The 19,492-nt window shown below is 51.0% G+C and overlaps 1 long non-coding RNA gene and 1 other non-coding gene across 2 annotated transcripts; both read left to right on the forward strand.

The window, feature by feature from the left end:
* Nucleotides 1-7,114: 7,114 nt before the first annotated feature.
* LOC141576602 (uncharacterized) lies at nucleotides 7,115-10,361 on the forward strand. Its single transcript, XR_012505015.1, has 3 exons — nucleotides 7,115-7,315; nucleotides 9,858-10,015; nucleotides 10,154-10,361. It is a non-coding gene; the product is annotated as an uncharacterized LOC141576602 (long non-coding RNA).
* On the forward strand, nucleotides 8,716-8,824 carry LOC141576607 (U6 spliceosomal RNA). Its single transcript, XR_012505018.1, has one exon. It is a non-coding gene; the product is annotated as a U6 spliceosomal RNA (small nuclear RNA).
* Nucleotides 10,362-19,492: the final 9,131 nt, after the last annotated feature.

Genomic DNA, 19,492 nt, shown 5'->3' on the forward strand with positions numbered 1-19,492 from the left:
CCTAGCTGGCTCCATACAAACCAAGAGATGAAGGTGCCCAACGTTTTCACTCGATGCTGCCTAAGTTCTTGACAGTCACTTTAAAAAAGGAAAAGGAAAATTTGCATGGCACGCTTAGTTTTGAGAATGCTATCTGACTGCATGGTGGAACGCAAGGAAAAGCCGTGACGCTCGCCCACGGTATCGAGAGAAACGCAGAACCGTGTTTCTGGTAGCTTTCTTCAACGCTGCGCAAAGGCGGGAGCGACCGCTACCTCACGCAGAGGAGGAGAGGACGGGTTTCTCGGCCCCGTCACGCAATGCCAGGCAGAAGAAGCCTTCTCCGATGAGACAGAAGCGTGTCAAAGCGCATCCCTGCGTCGAAGGCTTCGGTTTCCCGGGGAAGGGGGTCGAGCCGAGGGACCCAGGCCCCCACGTCAGTCAGTCTTTCACTGGATTCACTGGCCTCGCTGTTACTCCTCAGCGATGGCCCCTCAGATTGCTCTCGTGTGTCTTTACCTTCTGGCTTTAGGAAGGACTTTAAACTTCGGCTGAGGGGCGGGACACCCAGAAGGGTTCTTTCAGTTCACCCCATCTTAGGTATTGCCATATCCAACACGTTGGTTTTCATCCCATCGTGGACCTACCTACCGGAGAGTTTCGCTGCTTAAAAGTCCCCTGTGCTCCACCTATTCATCAACAACCCCCCGCCACAACACACACACACCCGCACACACACACACCCACACAGACAACCTTCACCACCACCACCCCCGACCCCACTCATCTTTTCACCCTCTCTGGGGCTTTTGCCCTTTTGAGAATGAATGTCATCCAGAGCCGGTACCCTACAGGATGCCACCTTTTCAGATTGGCTTCTTTCAGGGAGTCAGGGGCACGCAGAAACGGCCCCGCCTGTCTCCCACAGGTCTCTCGGCTCCACGGGTCCCTGGTTTCCTTTTTAGAGCCAAATCACATGCTGTGGCACGGACCTAGCCCGGGCTACGTGTCCCTTCACCTCTTGAAGGACGCGTCTGTCCCGGTCGCCTCCACGGTTCCGGCAGTGATGAAGCAAGCCCCTCCACACCCCCACCCCCACCCCGCCCACCGTCCAGGTCCGTCCGCGTTCAGGTTTCCGCGTGGACGGAGCCCCGAGGGCTAGGCCTCAGGGTGAGAGTGGTATGGCGGGTGGCAGGTGGCGCACTGAAGGGTCCCAAATCCGGAGGATGCCGGCAAGGAAGGTCGCCAGGTCAAAACCTTCCTTCCCTCCCTCCGTCTCCTTAGGGTGGATGGCTGGGCCCGTGAATTCAGAGAGGACACGAGACACATGCTGTGAGCCGAGATTTCCAAGCCAGGAGACCTGGTGGAGGGTAAAGAAACGAGTTGATTGGGGGGGGGGCGGGGGCGATGGGGGGGGGGGGGCTCTTAGGACTGCAGCCCAGGAGACACAGATGCAAGAAAGAAGCACTGGAAGTGTGTGTCATCAGACTACCCCACGGGGCAAGTGGAGAAGGGGAAACGAAAGAAAACACACCACAAGAGCAAGGCGGGAACTTTGAAACGACCAGGCTGCGGCTAGCAGCTGCTGGCAGATTTGTTTTTGAAACCGGTTGGTGGTGCCCTTGAGCTTGATACAGTTCTGACCACTCATGCCCCCCCTCCCCCCATTGATGCCGGTGTCGGGACCCAGGGGAGGCCACCCCAAACATGTATGTGCCTCCGTGGCACACGGATGGGTTAGAAATGAGAGTGACCGAAGAAGCCGAGGGGCCAGCAGACGCAAGAGGGACCCTCAGACTCTTCTTTCTGTCTCCCTGAAAGCGGGAAATCGATCACTTCCGTGGAGGGTGCCCTCCCTGCATCTGGACTTAGGAAAACACCCTGATCACCCACTGAGAGCCTTCAGGCCCCGGAAGCCTAGAGAAACCAACCAACCTCGTGACTTCTTTCAGGGGCTTCCCCCCCTCCCCAAAACCCAAACTCCGTCTCGATTCTTCACGGACGGGTCACCCAAAACCAAAGGCTCTCAGCCCGGCCCATTTCGCACAAAGGGCTGATTTCTTGTCCTAAAACGGAGAAAAGCTGCCTGCTTCGGGGACACATGAGTGCTTGAATGAAAGACAGTAGGTTCCCTGTCGCTCCTGCTCAACGATCCGTCTGGGGTCCATTTTTGGATCAGTCAAGCCCAGAGAACTCAAGATGTGTAGAGGGAGGGGACAACGTCCCCCTCCCTGAAACAGGACTATGTCTGCAACAAAGTTCCTCCCACTGGCCGTCCAGCTCCATTTTGGATGACTGAATCCTGGTTCACCTCATTTGGGTGTTTTGTTTTTGTTTCTGTTTTTGTTTTTGATTAATAGACTTTATTTCCTAGAGCAGTTTCAGGCTCACAGCAGAATTGAGCAGAAAATACAGAGAGTTCTCACATAGCCCTCCCCACCCACACATATATCCTCCACTCCCCTCAACATCTCTCATCGGTGTGGCCTATTTGGTAAAACTGATGATCCGACATGGACACGTTATTATCCATCAAAGTCCATAGTTTACAGGACGGTTCACTCTTGAGGTTGTACGTTCTATGGGTTTTGACAAATGTACAATGACATGTAGCCACCACTATGGTATCCTACAGAATAATTTCATCGCCTTAAAAATCCCTCACGCTGCATCTGTTCATTCCTCCTTCCCTCCCTCTCCCCAAACCCCTGGATACCATGATCTTTTGATTGTTTCTAGAGCTTTGCCTTTTCCAGGATGTCATTTGGTTGGAATTGTACAGTTGGTAACAATTTTCAGACCGGTTTCTTTGATTTAGTAAGATGTCTTTTAAGTTTCTTCCATGTCTTTCACGGCTTGATAGCTAATTTCCTTGTCTTTCGTTCTTTTTTATTTATTTATTTTTTTAAAATGTTTTTACTGCACATATATTTTTAATTTACATATATGTACTGTTCATTGTTTCCAGGAAGGTTTAGAGCTTTAGCTTTTTAAACTTACATACTTATCAAAGGAATAAAGCCAACCACAAAAGAAGAATGAATTCAAAAAGATACACACACCCTGCTATTAACAGCAACATCATTTATGATTGCCAAGATACGGAAGCATCCTAAGTGCACATCAATATTTGAATAGATAAAGAAGAGGGGACACACACACACACACACACACACACACACACACACACACACACATACACACACGTAATGGAATACAATTCACCCATGAGAAAGAAGGATATTTTGCCATTTGTGGCCCTTCCTTTCCTTTTTTTTTTTCCCCCTCCACTTTAAAAACCAGAATTTTATAACTGGGATAAACACTTCCATTGAGTCAAAAACAGTAAAATGCCAAAAAATAAACTTAATCGAGGAGGTTATCTATACTCCAGAATCTGAAATGACACAAAGAAATGGAAAGATGCCTTGTGCTCTTGCATTGGAAGAATCAATACTATCAACATGGCCACACTATCCAAAGCAATCCGCAGGTTCCATGCAACCCCTGTCAAAATACTCACGACATTCCTCACAGAACTAGAACAAACAATTTCAAAATTTTTAAGGAACAACGGAAGACCCTAAACAGGCAAAGCAATCTTTCGAAGGTCTCCTCTCCCTCCCTCCCTCCCTCTCTCTCTCTCTCTCTTTCTCTCTCTCTCTCTCTCTCTCTCTCTCTCTCTCTCTCTCTCTCTCTCCCCCCCCCTCTCTCCCCCTCTCTCTCTCTCCCTCTCTCCCCCCCTCCCTTTCTCTGTCATCTTTTTGGTCTCTTTCCTTAGGATTTGATGACTTGAGACCATCCTTTATCATTCCTTGTAAAGCCGGCTTGATGGTGCTGAAATCTTGTAGCTTTTGTTTATCTGTGAAGCTTTTGATTTCTCCCTCAAATCTGAACGAGAGCCTTGCTGAATAGAGTATTCTTACCTGTCAGTTTTCCCCTTTCATCACTTTAAGTATGTTGTGCCACCCACTTCTGGCCTGTAGAGTTTCTGCTGAAAAATCAGCTGATAACCTTACGGGAGTTCCCTTGTATGTTATTTGTTGCTTTTCTCTCGTTCATTTTAATATTTTCTCCTTATCCTTAATTTTGGTCAATTTGATGACGATGTGCCTCGGTGTGTTCCCGTATGGTACTCTCTGCACTTCCACCTCATTTGGTTATTTAAAGGATCTTCAGTCTGTTCAATTCATAGGAGAGAACTTCCACGTGTATTTCTTCTCAGTTTTATGAAACAAAGAAGGACCCAGGAAACTGGCAAAACATAAATGCTTTTCTATTGGGTTGAGCAAAGACAGGCCCTGGCCGGGGACGGGGGGGGGGTGCTGGAGGGTCGGGGGGGCGGTGTAGAGAAGGATATAGATCATTGTTAGAGTGCCTGCTTAGCATGCATGATGCCCTGGGTTCAATCCCCAGAACCACCATTAAAATAAATAAATAACCTAATCAAACCCATCCCCCTCCTCCCCCCCCCCAAAAAAAAGAAGGAGAAAAGAGTGAGAGACAGAGACAGAGACAGACCATCGGGAAAAGTAGCTGCACTAATACTTCCAAGAAACAGGACAACATAAAGATAATGGAAGAAATGCTGGATAGTGAACAGCCACGGGTGGTTGGCACAGACCCATAGCTTCTGGACTCGCTAAAAAAAAAAAAAAAAAAAAGAATATGAGAATCATATGGATCAGGAGATTGGGTCTGAATTTTGTGCCGTTTGACTTGTGCCAGTTACAAAGGTCATGCATAAGGAAGATGACTGGCTACTTTATTGTCTGAAATGAGACACTTGAAAGTGAAAGGAGGTGCTATACAATCGTGCCTGGACTGGGATTTTTCTAAGGGAGCCCAAATCCTTTACAATATATATCATGTTTTCAAAAATGAATATCATTCCTGGACAAGATTTAAGCAATTTTTTTCTGTGTTATCAGTAAACATTTTTAAAAAATCAGTAAGAAAGGAAGAGGGAGAGAGAAAGAGAGAGAACAGGAGTAACTATACGCGCGCGCGCGTGCGTGCATGCATGTGTGTATGTGTGTGTGTGTGTGTGTGTGTGTGTGCGCGCGTGTGCGCGCACGTGTGTTGAGGTGGGGGCCTAAAAGAGGGTGAGGATTCTTTTCATCGAGGTCTGTTTGTACAGAATTCTCTCCTTCTCCGCTTTACACTGTGAAGGAAAAGCCCAGCTGGGCTAACAAGCTAAGTCGCAAATCTAAGTGTAACAAGTGTCGGATTACTGATCTGAGTTCTGCTGGGCTAACTCGTAAATCTAAATTAATAAGTGCCGGTTTGCTGATTCCCTGTTCATATTTTGCTAGCCAGCTGGATTTTCAAAGAGACATATCTGGCCTTGAAATGTTGGTTTGCTGCCTCACTGCCTCTACTTTCGTGATAATGATGTTGCTAAAGCTATTGCGTGCCTATTGGCCGAATACCCCAAGCTGGTACTTAACCCTATAAAACCTCATGTGCACGTCTTGGAGGTGCTCAAGGCTTAGGAGCAGAAGCCCCTCTGAGCCCGCCGGCGTAATAAATCTGAGTACTCCAACCCTCCGAGTGGTGCTTGTTTCTTGGCTGGCCTGTCATTTCCATAACAGCACCGTTGACAATAAGAACGTCACTCTCGTTCCGGCATAAAGAAGACATCTGGGGAGGGTGGGGTGGGGGGGTGGGGTGTAGATCTATGTTATGTCCTGATTCCAGGAAGGAAAGGGGCAAGAGTCGGCGTGCCCTTCTTTCTGGGGTATCTGTCTGTTCGCTTTTGGTGTTCTGCTGGTTTGGTTATTTCAGCTTTCTGTTTGGTTCCTTTCACAGATCCAGTGGCTCAAAACAGCATTCTGATTTTCTTTTCTCCTGGGGTTTGGTTTTTGATAGGTAGAGGGACAGGGCCCACGCAGGGGTGGGGGTGGGGGGGTCACTGTGCCGGAGAAAGGGAGGCGGCTGTGGTGAAATCATCGAGCAGAGGGGATTTCTACGAGAGGGACTCTCCGAAGTGAATGGGGTCCAAGGAGATCAGCAGGGTTTCTGTGTGCTCGTTTGGTTTTGTTCGTGCGTGTGTTTGTTTTTTCTGGACGAGGCCAAAGAACTCTTCAGGTGGAGGTGTGTGTCCAAAGGGTCTGACAGGATGGGAGGATGCGGGGCGAGTCAGTCCATGTGCCCAGAAAGAGAGAGAATCTGTCATAGCTGAGACTCAGGCCTTTTTCAGACCTCGGCCCAGAGAGCAGTTCGGCTCCGAGCATTCACGGAGAAGTTCGCCGCCACCTCAGTCCTGTCCCCCACCCCCGCCCTCCCCCACGCCTCAGCCCCCAGTGAAGGAGGAATCATGAAGTGGCCGCACTTAGGCTAAGCCAATTTTTGGCTTTATGCTTACTGCTTGCTTTTAGAACGATCAGCAAACTCGACTGACCAGACACCGCTCCCAGCTCCAGGCCCACTGTTAAAAACAGCTAAAGTTGTCGATTCTAACTGTTTGATTTGACCTTCCTCTGATCGTTCAACTTGACAATCATGTTTGGCGTCTGAGTCTTTCCCCAGGAAGGGAGTCACGGGAGGATAAGCTCAGGAGAACGACCAGCCCCCTCCCACCCCCCACCCCCCACCCCGAGTTCCTCCGTGGCGCTGGTGCCACCAGGTGAGTCTGACCAGATAAAGAAGGTCACGGGCTGATGACCTACTAGACCACCAGGAGGTCCCATGTTACCAGACACTCATCCAGATTTAGGAGGAAGTTTCATCAGAGACCCTTGTTGATCATGAGCACCTTTTGTGCTCCCGCCTGTTGTGATTCCCTTTCATGCTCCAACCTGTTCGTCCACAGAAGCATGAAACCCCAACCCCAAGACGGGTTCACAGTTTGGAGGGCACTAGCCTGCTGTGAGTCCCCTTTGCCCAGCAAAGCAATCAAGCTGCCTCTTTTCTTCTAAACTCTAAGACCCTGTCTCTGGGTTATTTGGCTCGTCAGGGACGGGGTGGGGGAGGGCGATCTTTCGGCAACACCCGCAGAAGTTTCCCTGAGTGGCAGGAACCAGCGTGGCCCTCAGGCCTCAGCCCCGCAGGCAGGCAGGCAGGCAGAGTTGGAGCGACCGTTGGTCCCGCCCCCGCCCGCGCACCACCACCCCCCGCCCCCGCCGCTGCTTCCGCCGCCGCCCCCGCCGCCGCTTCTGCCGCCGCCGCCGCCGCCGCCGCCGCCGCCGCCGCCGCCGCCTCCCAGGCCTTCTCCACCGATCGGTCCCAAATCGACTGACTGTCTCCTGGAAGCGGGGGCGGGGACGTCAGGAGGATCCATTCGGCAGGGCCTCGTTCAATCGCTTCATTCAAATGCAGAAAGCTCTGTGCTCAGGTCAGAGCCTTTGACTTGGCCTCCGGCTCCTCTCTGTTGAACGGCTTTTGTTCTTTGGTTTCAATTTCCCCACCCTTAGGCCACCCCGTCCCAACTGCACGGAGGGAGGCGGGAGGGAGGGGGAGAATCTCGCCTGGTCTCAGGCCAAAGGAGTCCCCTCCTTTTCCTAATCTGGGTAAACCCCACTACACCGTTTGAGAATCATGGAAGGGCATGGAAGCAGACCTCTGACTTGATAGATTCCTCTGGGATGGGAGACTTTAAAAAAACAAAATTCTTTTTCCCCTGCTTCCAGGGAGGCAGAAAGGAGGGCCAGAGTGTTCCTCTTGCCTCGGGCAGTTCTTTGTTTGTTTGTTTCTTTCTTTTGTTAAATCATTTTTTTTTTCCTTTTTTTCTTCCAGTTTTATTGAGACAGAGTTGACATACAGCAGTGTATACTTTTGGGGGGGGGCGGGGAGAGGAATTCGATTTTATGTATTTATTTTTGACCGGAGGTACTGGGGATTAAACCCAGGACCTTGTGCTTGCTTGCTAAGCACACACTCTACCACTGACCTATACCCTCCCCCTTGGCCAGTTGTGAAGTCCCTTTCATTCAGCATAGTCCATCGGGCACATTTTGGGGCAGCCTACTCTGGACCCCAACATTTCCCTATTCTGTAACTTCCCTGGAAGTTTTACACATTAAAAGCTGGGCTGTTGACTGTGCGTGTGCGTCCATGCGTGCGTGGGTGCGTGCGTGCGTCTGAGCGTGCATGCGTGCGTGTGGTGTGGGGGCAGGAGGGAGGGAATAGTTTCCTAGAGGGCCTGCGTTTCATGGACCCAGTTTCTTAGTTCTGAGAACAGGTCTGTTCAAGGAAACAGTTGTAGTATCTCGTCTCAGGAGGCGGTGGTGTCGATGGGCTTCTGAAGCTAGGCCTAGGGAGCAAGCAGTCAGGTATCGCCTAAGAGGCACTTGTGTGGAAAACCAAAGTACAGCACAAAGGTTAATCATTGGAGCAGATGAGAAACCAGATTCAGGGCCGGGAGTAGGGGGTCAGTCTGGTAGGAGATTTCCACACATCGGGGTCATCGAAACGGCTCGAGCAGTATGAAATGCCTCTGATGATGTCCTGGGGTGTTCGGCTCAACTCTCTGAGCGGCTCCTCCAAAAACAGGCCCTAGGATGGTTTCCACAGGAGCTGTTGTGGCCATTTCTCTGACGTTTACCTCCCGTTGCCCAGCTTCAGTCTGCAGGGCTTCAGGAGACGGAGCATTTTAGTACTCAATGATGCCAAGACAAAAGGGTGAGAGAAAATGGGAAACGTTCGTGGAGATGGTCCTAGGCAGATAGTGGAGGCAACTAGAAGACTTTCAGTCTCCGGGCCGGCTTTCAGGTTGAGACAAAAACCCTAAGGCAAGCGCTTGCTGCCACAGCACATCGACTAACACGGGAACCATCCAGAGAAGATCAGCACGGCCCCTGAACGTGGACGACACACACACATACGTGAAGCGTTCCGTAGCTTTAGTGATGTCAGTCACCCAGAGAAAGACAGATATCCTATGCCATCACTTCTAGATGGGATCTGAAAGTAAGTCAAGACACCCATCCATACATAAATAACTCCATTTTAAAAAGACTCCAAGGAACCTATTTACAAACCAGAAACAGACTGGACTCGCAGACATGGAAAAGAAACCGATGGTTAACACAGGGGACAGGGTAGGGTGGAGGAACGGGGGAGGGCAGAGGGATAAATCAGGAGTTTGGGATTAGCAGATATAAACCACCCTATACAAACTAGGTACACAAGTAGGTCCTACTGTCTAGCACAGGGAACTATGTTCAATAGCTTGTAATAACCTATCCTGAAAAAGTATACGTGTGTGTGTGTGTGTGTGTGTGTGTGTGTGTGTGAATAAGTGAATCACTATGCCGTACGTCATAAATGAACACAACATTGTAAGTCAACTATACTTCCATTGACAGAGAGTTCCTACAATAAACAGGCAGGCAGGCAGGCAGGCAGGCAGGCAGGCAGGCAGGCAGGCAGACAGACACAGACACAGACACAGACACAGACACACACACACACACACACACACACACACACACACACACACACACACACACACACACACACGCCCCACAGACACAGGGGAACCCTAAGGAAAACGAGTAGCACTAGTATCTCTTATCCATGCATGTCTATCCCAGTTTAATGGAAACCTAAGTTTTTGCCTCCAAGTCAATGATGCTAATAACTCTGCTGCCAAGAATAGAAAAATCCTCACGGAGGATTTCTGAATCCCAGAAGGGTCAGGGAGGGAGAAAAAGAGAAAGGGTTCCATTCTGCTGACAGAGGTATGATAGTTACCATGTGGGTGTCCGCCTCTAAAAGGAAAGGAAGGGGAAAAAACAAAAGTTTATTTTCCCTTGTATCTGAAAAGAAAAAAATTTAAAACTCAATCCTCTTGGAGACAAGAAGTCGTACACACCTCATGTCACTGATTCTCCTCCTCCACCTCCTCCTCCTCCTTCCTCTACTTCTTCTTCTAGTCTATACCTCCCATGGATTCTGACGACCTTGCCTGATGATGGCGGGTGATGGGGGCAGAGATCGATCCTTCTGAGAAGTAAGTTGGCAAGCGCTTTAGTGAAGCCTCGTAGGATTTACCCAGTGAAGCGAGTGCCTTCGTCCCTGGAGGCTGCGGAAAGTATGTCCCCAAGTCACATACGCATGTGTTTGTCTTTTGTTGTCGTTGTTGTTGTTGGTGGTGGTGGTGGTGGTGGTGGTGGTGGTGTGTGTGTGTTTGTTTGTTTGTTTATTTGTTTGTTTGTTTGTTTGTTTGTAGCAGTGTCCTGGCCATGCTGAGGGCATCAGGCTTGCAGCGGGGGAAGGAAGGCTTCAACCCCTTTGGAAGTCATACCTACCATCCCAAGAACGTCTGGATGACCCCTACTATGTGGCAGTTGAATGGGGGCCAGTTACTGGGGTTCAGCGGGTCCAGAGAGAGGAGGTCTGAGGCCTCTGGGGACAAAAAGTTTGTACGTATGTATGTATGTATGTATGGCCAGTTGACTGTTTTTGCGGTCCTATAGGAATCTTCCTGCCCCTGTCTATTGAACAATGGGAGTCATCTTCCAAGTGCCCTGACACCAGACACCACGGTGGGTGAAGGAATGCGGGTGGGGTGGGGGTGGGTGGGGGAGGTCATCCAGGGAGCTGGGAGAAACCGAGCACGTCCGTGGGTCGGTGGGTCGGCCTGTCGGATGGTCGCCATGCTGGGTTTCCCCTAACCCAGGCCATTTGCCGAATGGACAGAACAGACTGGGGCCACGTGTGCCACCCACCCTCTTTCCGGAGGCTGTGGTCCACTGTGTTTGCATGAAAGTCAGTGAAGGAGGCATCTCCTCGGGACTCGGTTCCGTCCCTTTCACGAGAGCCTCCACTTTGGATGACAGCCAGCCAGCCAGCCAGCCAGCCCTCGATGCCAGGGCAGTAGACGACTGCCAGGAATATCCCATCCTTTCTGGAACCCTGAGTGTACCCACCTGTACAGACACAAGGCTGAAGAATACATGACGTTCCTTCCTAGTTGACAGCACTCCCCATGTCACTGAAACAGTGTCCAGTACGCTGACGTCATCTCCTCCCTCTCCCACACCCCCGCACGCGCACAAACACGCGCGCGCGCGCGCGCACACACACACACACACTCTGTCTGTCTGTCTGTCTGTCTGTCTGTCTGTCTGTCTGTCTGTCTGTCTTCTAAGGATGGAGAAGAGTTTGCTGAGCTATTTCGGGTGCCCTCTCATCCTAGTTCCTATCTCCAAGTTGGTTCAAAGTCCAAAAGGCGGTCAAGCACTTAATCAGATAGGTCCCTCGTAAAGAATGCCTCCCACATCACGACGACAGGCTTCTTAGGCCAGCCGAGAAGCTCCTTCAGTTCTGCGCCCATCTTGGCTCTAAGTTGATATCAGTCTGTTACGGAAATGACAGGCCAGCCAAGAAACAAGCACCACTCTGAGGGTTGGAGTACTCAGATTTATTACGCCGGCGGGCTCAGAGGGGCTTCTGCTCCGAAGCTCTGAGCACCTCCAAGACGTGCACATGAGGTTTCATAGGGTTAATTACAAATATGGGTCTATTCGCCAATAAGACTCAAACAACAAAAAGCAAAGGATCAGTACACTGGAGCTTATCAATTTGGAACAGATCACGTTACTGACACTTGTTGAGCTTGGATTTACGAGTTAGCTTGTTAGCCCAGTAAACTGACACTAAACTTCAGATTTACGAGTTAGCCCAGCAGAACTTAGATCAGTAAACGGACACTTATCACACTTAGATTTGTGACTTTAGCTTGTTAGCCCAGCTGGGCTTTTCCTTTACAAGTCCTCCAGGATCCAAGAAAGCCACGTTGGAAAACAAGTGGTGATTCTGATGGGACAGGAGATCAGTCATTTGGGGGCGAAGGGTGGGGTAGGGAGACATACCAGCCTGTCTGTCTGTTTTCACCCAGTGTGGGAGCCGTCCCAAAGAGATAACTCGAGAAGAGAGAAACAGGGAGTTGACAAAGAACACGTGCAGTGTCGTGCCCTCCCCCCCCCACCCCAGGAGAAGGCCAAGCCAGAAGTCCCTCCGGATGGCGGGCTCCGGACTCCAGCTTCCAGGGGAAGCGATTTTTTTTTTCCTCCCCATTTCAGGCCCGGAAGAAGAGGGAGAGGCAGAGTGTCCTTCTCGGGCATCCGCTGTTTCTGAAGCACGCTTGTTGCCAAAAGATCGGCCCCCATCCCCGACGAGCCCAAGAATCCAGAGACAAGGTCTTGGAGCTTAGAAGCAAAGAGGCCATTTTATCACTCTGCCGGGCAAAGGGGATTCACAGCAGGCTAGCGTCTTCAAAACTGTGTACCCACCTTGGGGATGGAGTGGGTGGGGTGGTTCTAGAGCCATAGCTCAAACAATCGGGCATCGATCACCATCCACAGAATCGTTTTCTCATCAGAAGACTCAGAATGGTGTCACGATGCCTCCAGGTGACCCATTCTATAGAGGCTGGTGGTTAGATCTCGTTATCTCATAAGCACTCAAGGTGTGGCCTTCTTGGTCACTCAGGCTATTTTGTCAGGTCATTAGTCCCGTGACCGACCTTCTCCTCGGAGAAAGACTCAGAGACCCAGCATGATGATGACTTTCAATGAGTGAAATACAGTAGAAACAGTAAGATCGAGAGCTTCCAGTTTCAACAACAGGCCTGGAACCGTGAGCAGCAACCAGTCAGTCAGGACAGTTGACCGTTTTCAGGGCGAGCATAAGAAACCGAATGACACCCCCCCCAGCAAATGAATGAGTGAATGAATGAATGAATGAATGACCTAATGATCCTCCCCTCCCCCCCCGCCAAAAAAAGAAGAAGCAATCCGTTAGCCTAATTCCGGCCATTTTATTCATCCTCCTTCACCCTGAAGCCCCAGTCACCCACGTGCCACAGTGGTCTGTTTTCTGGTTTCCTCCACCCCCCCACCCCCCACCAACCACCACCCCGCCAACATCCCCCCATGCCCAACCACCGCCCCAAGTGTGGGACTGGACGGGGGTGCAGGGGGCTGAGGGGGCGGCAATGGCGGCTTGAGGTGAGGGTGGGGAGTGTTCCGCCCAGATCGTATAGGAAGCTCAAACACAGCTGCAGTACGAGACAAGATGGTAGATTTCTGTGAGTCCTCCCTCCTCTTAAAATCCGTCCTAAGGAGGAGACAGACAGAAAGAGAAACATCACCCTCACTCCCAACGCCTCCTGCGCCCTCGATGTGCCCCAAAACAACAACAAGAAAAACAAAAACAAACACGACCACAAATAAGTCGCTATCCCTGGGGAAGAAGGATTCGATGGCATGGGGATATCATTCTAAAATTCATTCCCTCTTCATCACATTTCATGGAAACCGATTGCAATCTATGAGGCCCTGTGAAGGTAGGGGTTGGGGGGGTAGGGAGGAGGGAGGGAAGTGAAGGGGGGGGAGAGGGAGAGAGGGAGGGGGAGAGAGAGAGAGAGAGAGAGAGAGAGAGAGAGAGAAAGAGCAGAGGAGAGGAGGGATAAAAGGGGAGAGGACAGGAAAGGAGAGGAGGGAAAAGAGGGGAGGGGAGGGGAAATGAGAAGAGGCGAGGGGAGAGGAGAAGAGGGAGAGGAGAGGAGTGGAGGGGAGAAGAGAGGAGTGGAGGGGTGAGGGGGAAGGGGGGAGAACAGGGAAGAGGAGAGGAGGGGAGAGGAGAGGAAAGAGAGACAAGGGAGACAGACAGACACGCATGCGCGCGCGCGCACACACACACACAGAGAATAGCGAAATGGAGAGAGAGGCAGAGAGAGAGAGAGAGAGAGAGAGAGAGAGAGAGAGAGAGAGAGAGAGACAGACAGACAGACAGACAGACAGACAGACAGACAGACAGACAGACACGGATCTAGGTCAGGGATACTACACATGGGTATTCTTCTGAGTGATTTTATGTGTTTTCTCAATCGCCACCTCTATGGAGATAAAAATCGCTCCCATAAGATGAAGGGAGTCCTTCTGCCACCGCCCACGGCCCCGCCCACCAGCACCGCTTGTGTTTGTCAGGGATTCCAAGCCAAAGCACGTGGAGGAGCGGGAGAGCTTCCTGGCAGCCCAAGGAGGAGGAAAGTCCGGCAGCATGAGAGAGGTGGTTGGCACGGGGAAGCTGGAGGCCGGCTGACGAGAAGATGGGTGAGGGGGCAGGGAGGAGGGTTTCCCAAGTTGGAGAGCCAAGACGAGGGAGGGGAGCTGTCGGTGGCTGCGTTCTGACCCCGACCCCAACCCTGACTGGAGCGGATCCCTGAAAGGAGGCGGTTCGGGCTCTCTGGCCGAGAACGCCCCTCTCTTCCTCTTTGTGCAGAAACACCTTCCGCAGACCGAGAAAGTCCATCCCGAGACCCTCGTCGGAAGAGTCCTTTCCAGACCCATCACGATCCTCCTGGGCCAAGGGGTCCAGGGGATGGGGCGGGGCCTCCATTCGATCCGTCTTCCGTCCGTCCGTCCATCCACAAGATCTTGAACATCCATGTAGGATTCTGGATGGTAGCAGTTTTCCAGGATCCTCCAAATCCTTGTAAGTCCTCTCCTGGCAGATTCGACCCCTAGGTCGTACCGCGCAGCACAGGGCACTAGATTCAGTCCCTCGGGACGAGGGTTCCTGAAAAAGACCAGGAAAAAGAAGAACAGAATCACTATGGTGTGCACCAGCCAGAAACCAGCACCACCTTGTCACTCTAACAGACTTGCAAAAGGCGGGGTAGGGAGAGAAAGTCATAGGATGGCTACCATCCCTCCCACCCCCACCCCACACGCCAAGCCCCAGACCATCGTCATCCCTGCTCCCCCTCCCCTCCCCTTTCCTCTCCCTTCCCCCTCCCCCTCCCCCTCCCCTCCATCGACGCCCGCCTCCCGCTTGTACCCCACTCCTCTGAACCCAGCACCACCCACCCCAGCCTGGACGGGCTCGGCTCAGATCGGCTCGGCTCGGCTCGGCCCGGCCCGTCCGTCCGGTCGACTTCTTCGCAGGGTCTAAAATAGCGCCCGGCCGACAGGCAGGTGGCACATGGCACATGGCAGGGGAGCGAGCGGGACGGTTCGGGATCTCTGGGTGGCAGGGACACGCGGCCGGACAACCAGGAGCACGGACGGCCTGGCGTGCGTTTCTCCGCTCGGGGGGGCCTCGACCAGAGACCGTGGTACGGGGAACGGGGACACACACACACCACACACACACCACACACACACACCACACACACCACACAGACACAGACACACAGACACACAGACACACAGACACACAGACACACACACCCACCCCTTCACCCCCACCCCCAAACCTCTGACAGCTTTCGTTTGTTTTCGGCCGACCGTCCCTCGATGAGGTACGAGTGCCTTGGCTGGGGCTGGGGGGGGGGGTGGAGTTCCTCCCTCCACAACGACCCCACACGGGCTCTGTTCTGGTCACCCGAGTCCTCTTCCAAGTCAGACCACAGGCCTCCATCACCCGGCGCGAGCACTCGGGGAAACAGTCACCATCCTCATCGCTCCGCTCCACCTCTACACGTGAAGAACTGTTCCCAGCCCACGCCACTCCACCCCACCCCACGCCCCGATGCCACCCACCGCAGTGGAGAGAAACGAGACGAATCCACAGACGTGCATCAATCCGATGAAGAAAACGACGGCCCTATTCCAAGGAAGCATAGATATCTAGGTAGGAGATTCATCGAGTACTATGGAGGCGGTGGGAAAGGGGGGGGTTGCGGTGGGGAGGGTCTAGAGATCAGGCAGTACAGCCCATGCTTAGCATGCAAAAAATAAAGGTCCAGGGTTCAATCCCCAGCACCTACTCTTCAAAAATAACCCGAGAAGAAGCAAGACGGCGGAGTAGAAGGACGCTCGTAGCTCACCCTCTCCCACAAATACACCAAAACTCACATCGACGGACCCACTCGGCCAATCAGACCACCTGCGGAACTCCGACAGAACACCGCCCTCTTCGAAAGACAAAGACGCCCAAAATCTGGTAGGAGAAAAGGAGAAAAGAAAGAGTCAAAAGCAAAACAGTGCGGGAGGGCCCGGCAGAGGAGGAATAGGGCTCGTTCGCCAGACCTCCCCGTCTCCAACGGAGAGGCCGACGGGACGGTGGGGGAGCCTCCGAGTCTCAGATCTGCCCGGAGCGCCCCTTGACCGACCGACCCAAGTGAAACGGGCACAGAGGGTCCCCGCGACACCCAGCCCGAGTCGCAGGCCGGCAGCCGGGGGCCGGGACAGGCCGCACGAGCCGGGCAGAGGACCGTGGCGGCGGCACCACGCGCCGTGGCCGGGAGGGGATACAGAGCAGAACAACCCGCCCCCCCAACCCGTCCATTACGGGGAAAGAAAGGCAAAGCAACACGGCCGGTGTGCCCTGGGGAGAGGGGCGCCGTAGCCTCCATCTCCTCAGACCCGCGGCGCCATCACCGGCCCTTCTCGCGAGAAGAGAGGCGGGGCGCAGCCACAGCCGCCATAGCCCCTGGCGCGCGGCGCGCAGCGCGCGGGCGGGGGCGGGAGCGGGGGCGGGGCCGAGACTCGAATCCGCACCCGGGGGCTCTGCAACCTCCTAGGCAGGACTGAGACTCGTTTTCAGCCTGAGGCAGATATTATATATCTGCCCCGGTACCTCAGAGAACTCGCGCCACCAAGACTAAGAAGGAGCCGAGTTTTGGAATGCAGCAGGGGCGGGGCGGTTCCACCGTCTTCCCCGAGCCCACCTACGGAGAGGAGCGCCGACCCGAGGCGGAGCACACAGCCGCACAGAGCAGCGGAGCGACCGGCGCCGGGAGAGGGCAGGCGGCCAGCCACCCTCCCTCCTTCCCGGCAGGAACGCAGCATCCGACCGCGGTGCCAGGAGGGGGCGCGATCTACTTGCCCACAGGCACCGAGGGCAGCACAGACGAGGGCGCCGACAGAGGGCCCGCGGAAACAGCAAGCTGAGTTCACGAAACAGGGCGACGACAGAAAGACTTCTCGGTGAAACCGTTAAGAGCGCACCGTCTCCAGGAGAACACATCCTTTTATTTTTTTTTTTTTTCCCTCTTTTTTTTTTTTCTTTTCCTTTTTCTTTTTTAATCTCTTTTACATCGGTTTTACCTTCTGTTACCTTTTTAACCTTTACTTTTGAACAGTCGTATACGTTTACGGTTTTAATCCCTTTTAAATGTTTCATTTCAAGTCTTTTCATTATTATTATTTTTAAACATCCACCCCCTTCCCTTTTTCATTCTCTTGGTTTTGATCTCCTGTTACTGGTTATTCACAGGTTTCAAATATTGTTTCTCGGTTTTTTTCCTCCTTTTTATTAAGGTTATTAAAAGACGTCTCAACTCGATCGCTATTCTGCTTCCACTTACTCTTCTATTCATGATTACACACTGTCTTCAAACCTTTTCTTTCTCCCGTCTTTTAAAATCCTCTGTTTTATCTTTTGTTAAAATCTGTTCTATTTCCGATTACCTTTTAAAAATTTACTTTTGAAACAATTGTATATTATTTTCTGATCTTTTCTATTTGTTTTTAAAGGCTTTTAGAAGACGTCTCAGCTCAATTGCTATTCTGCTTCAACTTGCTCTTCTATTATTGATCGTACACTGTTTTCAAACCTTTTTTTCTCCATTCTTTTAACATCCTGCCCCCACCCCCTCTCTCCCTCTCCCCCTCTGTCTCTGTCTCTGTCTCTCTCTCTCTCCCCCTATCCCCCTCTCTCTTTTAAAGTTTTATGCCTGCCTAGGCTTTCGATAAATACATAAACTCCTTAAGGACACCAATAGATAACTGATACTCCTTAAGCCACAGTGCCAGAGAGATAGGAGCATTATGAAGAAGCAGAGGAACCACTCCCAATTAAAAGAGCCAGAGAAATTCCCTGAAAGCACGATCCATGAAATAGACGTGGATGGCCCGCTCGATCAAGATTTCCAAAAAGGAGTGATCCAAGTCCTGAAGGAACTCCAAGAGATAGTGTTGAGAGATATACTATACGTCAAAAACGAAATCGAAGCTATAAAGAAGAGTCAAGGAGAACTGGTCCACTCATTGGCTGAAATGAGAACTGGTCTAAAGGCTGTCCAAAGCAGGCTAGATCACGCAGAGGAACGAATAAGTGGCCTAGAAGGCAGGACAACAGAAAGAACCCAATCAGAACAGCTGAGAGAAAAACCAATAAAGAACAACGAAAACCATCTTAGGGACCTAAGGGACCCTCGAAAGCGTGCCCATCTACGCACAATAGGGGTTCCAGAAGGGGAAGAAAGAACCAAGGGGACCGAAAAGATATTCGAAGAAAGCATGACTGAAAATTTCCCAAATCTAAAGAAGGAATCAGATATCCAAGTCCAGGAGGCTCAGAGGGTACCCAACAGAAAGAACTCAAACAGGCCCACACCAAGACATAGGCTAATCAAGATGGCCAGAGTCAAGGATAAAGCAATGATCCTAAACGCCTTTAGGCAAGAGAAAAACAGAGTGAGTTTCAAGGGAACCCCCATAAGGCTCTCAGCGGATTTCTCTACACAAACACTACAGGCCAGAAGGGAGTGGCAAGATCTATTGAAATTCTTGAATGAAAAACAAAACAAAACAAAACAAAACAAAACAGACAAAAAGAAGCAGCCTAGGATACTCTATCCAGCAAAGCTATCCTTTAGAATAGAAGGGGAGGTAAAGAACTTCACAGACAAGCAAAAACGAAAAGAGTTTAGCAACACTGAACCCATGCTAAAAGAAACATCAACAGGTCTACTCTAAATAGAGAAGAAGGAGGATGGTACAAAAATGAGACCACTCATCACCGGAAAGGTGATCACTACCATTCATTCCAAACGGAATAAACACAAAATTGTAAAAAGAAGACATCTAAACCATTAAGAGTGGCAGAGGGAAGCAAGAAAATAATAGAGACTTTTTTTTCCCCCCCTTCTCCTTCCTTTCTTTCTCTTTTAGATGGGTTTGAGATTCTATTACTATCTGTTTCATACAAACAGTTATAGCCATAGGTGAATAGACTTCCAAACAGGGTCAACCGAACTCCAAAACGTACAAGTGAGTCACAGAAGCCAACTAAAGGCTAACTAAAGGCGGGGGGGGGGGGGGGGAAGCATGGAGATGAAACAACATGCTATCGAAAAGCCAATGGGTGAATGATGAAATCAAAGTTGAAATAAACAAAAAACCCAGCAACAACAACAGCAACAGCAACAGCAACAGCAACAACAACAACAGCAACAGCAACAACAACAACAGCAAAGAGAACCTTGATACAAATGAAAATGAAAACCCAACCACCCAAAACTTATGGGACGCAGCCAAGGCTGCACTAAGGGGGAACTTTATAGCGATACAGGCCTTCCTCAAAAATGAAGAATGATCTCAAAGAAACAATCGAACCCACCAGCTGAAAGAACTAAAAAAAAGAAGAGCAGAAACACCCAAAAGTTAGCAGAAGGAAGGAAATCCTAAAGATCAGGAAATCAATAGAGTAGAGGTTAAAATAAAAAGAGAGAAGAAAGAAAGAAAGAAAGAAAGAAAGAAAGAAAGAAAGAAAGAAAGAAAGAAAGAAAGGAAAGAAAGAAAAAGAAAGAAAGAAAGAAAGAAAGAAGGAGGAA

Source organism: Camelus bactrianus, unplaced genomic scaffold (genome assembly GCF_048773025.1).
Source record: "Camelus bactrianus isolate YW-2024 breed Bactrian camel unplaced genomic scaffold, ASM4877302v1 HiC_scaffold_141, whole genome shotgun sequence".
In the NCBI taxonomy this organism is placed as follows: domain Eukaryota; kingdom Metazoa; phylum Chordata; class Mammalia; order Artiodactyla; family Camelidae; genus Camelus; species Camelus bactrianus.